Source organism: Corylus avellana, chromosome ca8 (assembly GCF_901000735.1).
Source record: "Corylus avellana chromosome ca8, CavTom2PMs-1.0".
Classification (NCBI taxonomy): domain Eukaryota; kingdom Viridiplantae; phylum Streptophyta; class Magnoliopsida; order Fagales; family Betulaceae; genus Corylus; species Corylus avellana.
In genome coordinates this window covers 14288293-14297270 of record NC_081548.1, presented here as the reverse complement: position 1 = coordinate 14297270, position 8978 = coordinate 14288293, and positions in this window count along the sequence as shown.

Here is an 8978-nt window from a genome sequence, read left to right as displayed (position 1 = left end):
GGAAAGATGGATGGAGATCTAGAAGGGTTAAGTAATGAAGGTCGACTACGAAATCTTTATAGAATGGGAAACCTCGGACAAGGTGCAGGGTATTTAATACAGGGACATCTGCAGTCACGCTTGAACCGAAGAGACTCAAGCCATCTTTCCTTTCAAAAAACACAACCAAAGGCACCGTTCACAAATCGACACCTATTTTGTCAATTTTTGAACCACATCTAGAAGAACACATGGACTAACGACGTCGCATTTACGTGGATAGAGACAACAGATTTGAAAAATTGTAAGATTGCAACAGATCTCGGAATATCCGGAACGTGTAGGTGTTAGGTTCCATAAATGGTTAAGACATCAAGAACAATGGCTACAGGGAACTGAGCAAGGAAAAGCACTTAAATGGTTTACCCTCGAGAAAAGAACACTGTAAGAAGATCGAGAGTTTGAATTCTCTCCTCCCGAAGTCTTGGCAGAAGGAATTTGTGGGATAACTGTTACACATAAACCTATCACTAAAACCCGCGGGTCAAAGGCCCAATGACCCAAGAAAGCCCGATACATCCAAATGGGCTCTATGAATGCAACCCAGCACAAATAATTGGATACGGCGTTGTCTCTTACACTCTCGAAGGCCAAAGACCAAATACTGTGCCACAATGAATCTCCTACACTTAACATCCAGATGCGTCTATCATAATCAGGATACAACTCGGCTATATGGACAGCTCACACTTAGCAAGATCATCGGAACGGTTATGATCCTGCTTTTAAAAGACTCCTGACAGATACATGCCATCCTCGGAATCCTATCAATATATGTAACGGCCTCTTGCCAATCATAAAGAGAGGAGACATGAATATTAACTCTACCAGCCATTACGCCCAAATACCGGATCCTCCGCCCGGTCATCATAAGCACCTCCGCATGATCAACTATAAAAGACCTCACTCCAAAGGTACAAAGGACGACCACTAAGACATACACTGAGTTTACATACACACTGACTTAAGCATCGGAGGAGGAACTGCTGGCCAACACTCGGCGTATCCTCTTAACGTGTGCTCTAGTTTTGCAGGTCTGGCAGAAAGTATGAACAATGAAAAGCGTAGCTCGGAGGCTTGGATTCCCTTGAGTTCATCATACCGGAAATTGCTTCAACATATTCGGTTGTTTGAAGTTTGCACAGTTATCAATGCAAGTAATCTGTGTGAAGAGATTCAAACAGATTTGAATATGGTTTTATAATTTAATTTGGTTAAATCAATCATCGGATTGGGACTTGCTGGAGGAGACAACCAGGGGTGGTCGGGTGCAACTCTAGTGGGTGGAGTCGATCTGGCAACCCTGACGCCGGGGGCAATCAATCTGCGTGGCTCCATCACCCCGGAGCAATACAATTCATCATTGGCTGCACTTGGCCTAATGGTTGAGGCCTTACAAAGAAGTGCGTGAGAGAAGGCACCGGTTCAATCCACGGTGCCTGCGGTTATTTGGTTTAGTTTTTAACTAAAAAAAAAATTCACTAAAAAGTTGCGACTGAAAGACTTGAACTTGCACCATTTGAGTTTAGAATGCAGCGCCTGAACCAATAAGCTATCGAATCCTCATGTGAAGTCACCACTTGCTTAATGTATTAACATAGAGAAAGTAGTGGAAGGCCGAATCCAATACCAAGACAAGCCCATGCCAGAAGTAGTTCTCAATCCAGTTCCGCCCCATGCATGCCAAAACCACTAGACATTCCAATCGGTGAATTGCCTCATGAGAAAAAGGATATCTATCAATTTCATATTGGCTAGTGGGAGTTTTAAATCTTAATGTGCAATAGGATATTTAAATATTCTAAAGTGATCCATTGATTTAAAATATTAGCGGTGCGCTTTTGTGGCAAAATTTAATAGCACTACTAATATTGCTTAAATTTATTTTTGCAGGATAAATGAGTCCAAGCAAAAATTCAAGATTTTGAGCACTCCACGGGATATGAGTTCAGAGTAATGTAATGTAAAACGCTTTGGAGCAAGCATGGTAGTTATAGCAAAATCTGTGAATGCAAGTTTGTGTGATATATAAAGAATGGTAGATGGTACTAAATCTACTATTCTGAGAGAAGATTGATAGAAAGTAGGGATGCTATCTTTCTTCAAAATACCAACTAAATTACTCTTATGGAAAGGATCTAACTTTTACAAGATGTAGATCCTCAATGTCAAGAACTACAAGATACTCCATTACAAGATGAACAAGACACATATGTTCAAAACAATGGGAGTAAAAGAAAGTTTAATAATCAATCACTTGTGGATGCAAGTGACGGAAACAGTGGGAGTAAGAGATAAAGGCAACTGTCAAGTATACTCAGGGATCATCATGTTTCGAGTGATAATGACACAGTGGTATTTGAAGTTTCACCAAGTTATATTGGGCATAGGATATGAGATGAGTCCATTAAATCAATATGTTTACACATAGAGGTGCCAAGATAAGTTAACAACATAGCCATTATATGTTAATGGTATACTGTTAGCTGGTAATCGTCCAGGTATGGTGAATGAAATAAAAGGCATTCTTAAGATCCAAATTTGAAATGAAAGACATGGGTAATGACACTCATGTTCTTGGTACTAGAATTTCTAGATATAGAAATTCAGGATTATTGTTTTTTTGGATAAAAAATTATTTGAATAAAGTGTTCAAAATGTACAATTTGGAGAATTGTAAAGTTTTGAGCACACTTGTCAGGGCAGAGAGACTATGTGCCCAAGAAATGAGGAGATAATAACAAACAAATGGAAATATCCCCAATGCATAGGCTATGGGCATCCTCATGTATGTTATGACAAGTATTAGGCATAACATTTGTCATGCAGTTGGATTGATAAGTATGTTTCAAATTCAATCCAATTAGAGTATGTTGTCAGACAGTGAAGCAAATACTGTGATATTTGCATGGCATCAAGGTATGAAATTGTGTATTGGGCTAAGTGATTTCGACTTTATTGCTTGTAGTGATGCAGGTTTTGCAAGTTATGTAGATGATAAAAAATTTACAAGTGAATGCATATTCCTATTTGGTGGAATGGCTGTTTCTTGGTTTGAGAAAGAAACAAGGTTGTGTTGTGGAGTTCACAATGGAGCTTAGTACATTGCATGCAGCACAAAGGTAAGTAATTTGGTCTGGATTTAATTTTTTGTTGACAGTTTAATTTAGGTAAACCTAGTAGACCAATAAATGTGTTTTGTGATAATAAGTCTACTATTTCTTTAATAAAAAGTGGATCATATAGCTCCAAAGACAAACACATTAATAGAATTTATCACTATATTCAAGATATAGTGAAGAGAGGTGAAATAATAGTTGAATTTATTTCATCAATAGAGATGGTAGCCGATCTTATGGGTTGCCTCTGAATGAATTCAAAGAGCATGTAGCAACAATGGGATTAAAATACACATAGATAAGAGCTAAATGGATTGACACATGGTCAGAAGGATCCGAGGGCTCCTGAAAGAACGATTTTGTGCACTTTGCCTAATGGAAAAATAATTGGTCAGTTAAGGGCTGATGACACTAATGAGGTACAGATATTACATCTCACATAAACGTAAAGTCCACTGAAAGGCATTATATTGAGATTGGGTAGTATCTATTCTCAGAAAGTGATGCTATTAAGGTGCATCAAGGAAAACCATAGGAATAATGGCTTTAAAGGAAGTACTTGATAAAAAATTTAGCACAGGTCGACATATGGTTTTGTGTACGGCGGAAGTCGTCAATTGTGGAATGGGTGTGGATTATACTCCAACCATGGAGAATTAATGTCGTTCGTTTGAGAGATAGTGAAATGAAGTCATTCCTAATATGCTATCAGTAATGAAGTATATGGTAAAGGATGAGGTTAGATAAGATGACAAAAATGTGCGCATGTATAGCCATGTCATGATCTAACGCCAATCTGTAGGTTTTACAGATGAGAGTTGGCATGGGACAAAATTATTACTACCATGGTTATCATGCTTGATAAGTGCCAAATATTGCATATTTGGACCCTTTTATTTACATTAGTTAATCATTTAACTGTGTCATTATTTAATATTTTGTGTTAGTTTTGTGTTTTTAATGTTTTGTAGGTCATTAAAGAAAAACTACAGCTTTAACGGAGAAAAATGCAAAGTTTGGAAGAAAACATACTTTGAGAAGATCTAGATGATGTGGTTCAGATAAACCGAATCCAAGAAAAAGGTTAAATCGGATTAAAGATCAGATTGGATTAAAGATAGATTGGATAAGATTTCGGATTGGATTCAAATTCAGATTCTGTACATGTCTTAGTATTTTGACTATAATTTTTCGTTCAAATATCGGATTGAAGTGATTTAAGCGGAATTGGAAAGCTAATTCAAAATACTACAATTTATTATGAAATAAGATTTTCCTAATTCGGATGGTTACTATGCTAAAATCGCCCCGCAATAAAAGGTCACAAATCCGGACGAAGCCTATTCCGATTTCAGACTTCTATTTTGACTGGGAGACAGACCTCCGAATTGTCTAGGTTTAATAAGGTTTTTAGGACTTTCCTAAGCCTATAAATAGACTTTTTTGCATTCAAGAAAATGACACAATCCTAGAGATCAACATTCTTTTGTTTCGTTTTTCTTTAGGTTTAGGTTTAGGTTTAGATTTTATTTTTATGTGGAGCTAAATTCCCAACTAAGGTTGGGGATGAAGCCTCACTGATGAAGAACGACATCACTTTTATGTAAGTCTTTATTTATCTGATTTTATTGAGTTTTATATTTCAATTGTTTTACTTCTAAATTTCTAATCAATGTGTGGAGTGATTCTTGGATATCTCTTATGATTCAAGGATACATGTGATGATTTAAGATAATTTCATATGATTGATTGTTTGGTTTTTAACTCATAAAAATTGGATATCCCTTGTGATTTGTTCTACGGATACATCTGGTGTTTCAATTGAATTTGGATTCTTTTTGTGATTTGGTCAATGAATGGATACATGGGATGGTTTTGATTAATTCTTTTAAGCATAGTAAAATATACATAAGATTTAAATTGTGAGAACTTCGGATAAATGTTGATGAACATAGAGTATGTTGTTATGATTTAGTGAGTGTGGATTCCTAAACCTTAGTCTTTACCTTTTGTTTTATTTTATTTAGTTTGTGCTTATCCTTTAATTTTCAAAACTCAAAATTCAAATTTTTTTTGGAACTAGGTTAGGGTAAAATTAGTTTAGATATAAGTTGTTCTTTCAAAAATACAATTCTTCGTGGGTTCAACCTCGCACTTGCAATCCATTAAATTACAATCGATTCGTGCACTTGTGAGTTAAATAAATTTGCACAACAAGTTTTTGACGCCGTTGCCGGGGAATTGTTCAATTTTTGAAACCAATTTATGTTTAAATTAGTTTTATTCTTCTACTAGTTATAATTAGAATTTTATTTTTCTGCAATTTGTTTTGTTTTATTCGTGTTACTAATAAAGAAAAAAAAAAGATTTTTCTTGTTTTGTTTTGGATTGTTTTACAGTTCTGCCGCAGCACTTTCCTCGCAGCCCTACAGCAAAGGCAGCAACTGCAGCAGTTCCGTAGATTTTTGCCAAAAATTTATTTTTGGTCATTTTTGTGAGTTTTTAAATTTTAGTTTTATTTTTTTAGTTAGTTAGTTTTATTTATTTTATTTATTTTTTTTTAATTTAAAAATAAAAAATAAAAATGGTTAATGTTTTATGTGGGATATTTGCATGTTAAAAAGTGAGGGGGAAGTATGAATTTTCATTTTAATGATTTTAATGTCTTCCCTAGTTATAGGACACCAGCTCCTACCAACTATCGTCAAAAATTTTACCCACATAATCCATGTTCATACTGTTTCAATCCTTATCATGAGGAAAACAATTGTCTAGATCTGCGAGCTGAGCTCGATGACTTATGGGACAAATTACACCAAATTAGAGTAGCTAGATCTAACTTTTCATATGAACAAATGAACACCAGTTTCTCTAGCCCGGGGTTTGATTCAAATTTCAATTGTTATAACCTGGACTGGAGCAACCAATCTAATTTCTCATGGCCAGCTCAAGTTACAGGAAATTATGCTCACCAATTTGATGAATTGCACCATTCAGAATATCAGCAGTTCGATCATCAAGCTCAACCTCCTATTTATCAGTCTACCACCCAAGTGCCATAGCCTGCACCACAGTCATCACTGGAAGACATGATGAAAACATTAATAGAAAAAGTCGACCAGTCCAACTCCCAAGCTATACAAGAGCTAAAAGGTTTTACCAATCAAGCTGTACAAGAGCTAAGGAATTCCAACATGGCTAATGGCAGAGATATACAAGAACTTAAGCAGGCCATGACCAAGATAGAAGGACAGATCGTTCATCTTGTTGCTGACTTCAATAGAATAGAGGAAGAAGAGCTTCAAAGTCAGCTGATGGTTGAAAGGCACTACATGATTGATGATGATGATTCCGAAAATTCTTATCATGAGCATGCACAAGTCACCATCACACTTGAGAATGAGGAAATTGTGGAAAAGAGGAGGAAGAGAAAGATGAGCAAGTTGAGTACCATGAAAATAGTGAGCTCCCAATGGATCCTGATCTGCCCAGTGACATGAAAGTGAGTACTGAAGCTCCTGCTTGCATCACTGTCCCTAAGCTTCATCGCCTGAATGTCTCAAAGAGCCATCTTATGTGAAGATATTCAAGGACTTGTGCACACAAGCACACAAATCTAGGAACCACTTTCCTAAGAAAATCTTTCGAAGCAAGAAATTCTACATAAGATGGCGAAATATCCTTCCAAAGGGGTATGAAGTTTTGAAGAAGAAGGTGTGGAAGGGATTGGTTGGACATCCGCATGATAGGGGAAAGCGCTGTAAAGTTTTCTCCTCCAGTTTATTTTTTGCACTTCACTCCAAAAATTCTTTCTTTCCTTTTTCATTACATGTTAATTTATTTGTTTTTGTTTCTAACAACAATTAATCTTTTGATATTTGTTCCTATGAAAAAAATATTGCTGTTAGTTTTTGTTGACAGGTGTTTGGGTGTTTAAGTTTAGGGGACGCCCTAGCCTTGTTCACACTCAGATTTCCTTACTTCCGGTAATGAATTTCTATACTACACATTGAGGTCAATGTGTCATTTAAGTTTGGGGGTATGAAAAACACTTTGTCTGTTTATTTTTGTTCTTATTTGTTTATTTTTATTTGTCATTTTGTGTTAAAAAAAAAATTGTGCTATGTTGTTGTCAAGTTTGAGTTAAACTGTAACTGTGATTTGCATTCCATTAGCTTGATTAAAGAGTTGAACACATCATTATGTCATTTGAAGTCTGAGTCCTTTGACTTATTTTTTGGTATAAAAGATTTCACTTGTTTTGAGATAATTTTTTATGAGCACATTAGCATGTTTTCTGTGAGGTATGATGTTTGAATTTAAGCTTGTTCTCTTTGAGATTTGTTGGATGACCTATTGATGAATAACCATTGGCTTGCAAGATATAAAAAACAAAAAAAAAAATGAAAAAAATAAAATAAAAAGAGAAGGAAAAAGAAAAGAAAGATCATGTTGAGTTTTTCACTAAGTAACCAGACCTCTTGCCTCATTAAGCATTAATTGTTCGCGTCAAAAGGTGTGAAGTTCAGTGTTGATTTATGATATGGCTAATCTGACTTTGTAGCCTTTTTAACTTAAGTTAATAAGCCCTTAGGGATATTCTACATCTAGTGCCCTAAAGCCACCTGGCTTGGGAGTCATTGGCCTAACACTTGTTATAGGGGTCAATTAGAAAGCTTAAGTGAGTTAGACATTGCAGAGCCTATAAAAAAAAAAAGGAAAAAGAAAAATTTGCATATCTTGTCTTGGTTGTTTCATTTGATAGAGATTTTACAAATTTTATAGAACTTGTCTTGAGTTTAAACTGAAAGCTTCATGATTGTATGCTAATTATACTTTACACTTTTCAGAACATATGATTTCTCAATTGTCCATTTATGAGTGATTTGATTTTGGATTTCATTTTTGACTGTTATGATAGTGTTTGTCTTTTTAAACTTGCTCATGAATAAGAACCATGGTTTATGTGAAATTTCTTTCTTGTTAACAACATAGTGCACAATGTTTGTGGGTATCATTTATGTTAAGCCCTCACGAGACTTCACTCGTCAACTAGGGATGCCTAGGGGTTTAAAAGGCTTGTTGCATATGCTAAATGCAATCGTCTCTCCCACGAAAGATGATTTATGTTTCTTGCTTTCATTTTATTTTGTCGTTTTGTTTTGCTAAGGGACTAGCAAAATTTAAGTTTGGGGGTGTTTGATAAGTGCCAAATATTGCATATTTGGACCCCTTTATTTACATTAGTTAATCCTTTAACTGTGTCGTTATTTAATATTTTGTGTTAGTTTTGTGTTTTTAATGTTTTGCAGGTCATTAAAGAAAAACTACAGCTTTGAATGGGAAAAATGCAAAGTTTGGAAGAAAGCATACTTTGAGAAGACCTAGATGATGTGGTTAAGATTAACCGAATCCAAGAAAAAGGTTAAATCGGATTAAAGATCAGATTGGATTAAAGATAGATTGGATAAGATTTCGGATCAGATTCAAATTCAGATTTTGTACACGTCTCAGTATTTTGACTATAACTTTTTGCTAAAATATCGGATTGAAGTGATTCAAGTGGCATTGGAAAGCTAATTCAAAATAATACAATTTATTATGAAATAAGATTTTCCTAATTCAGACGGTTACTATTCCAAAATCGCCCCGCAATAAAAGGTCACAAATTTGGACGAAGCCTATTCCGATTTCAGACTTCTATTTTGACTGGGAGACAGACCTCCGAATTGTCTAGGTTTAAGAAGGTTTTTAGGACTTTCCTAAACCTATAAATAGAGTTCTTTGCATTCAAGAAAAGGACACAATCTTAGAGAGCAA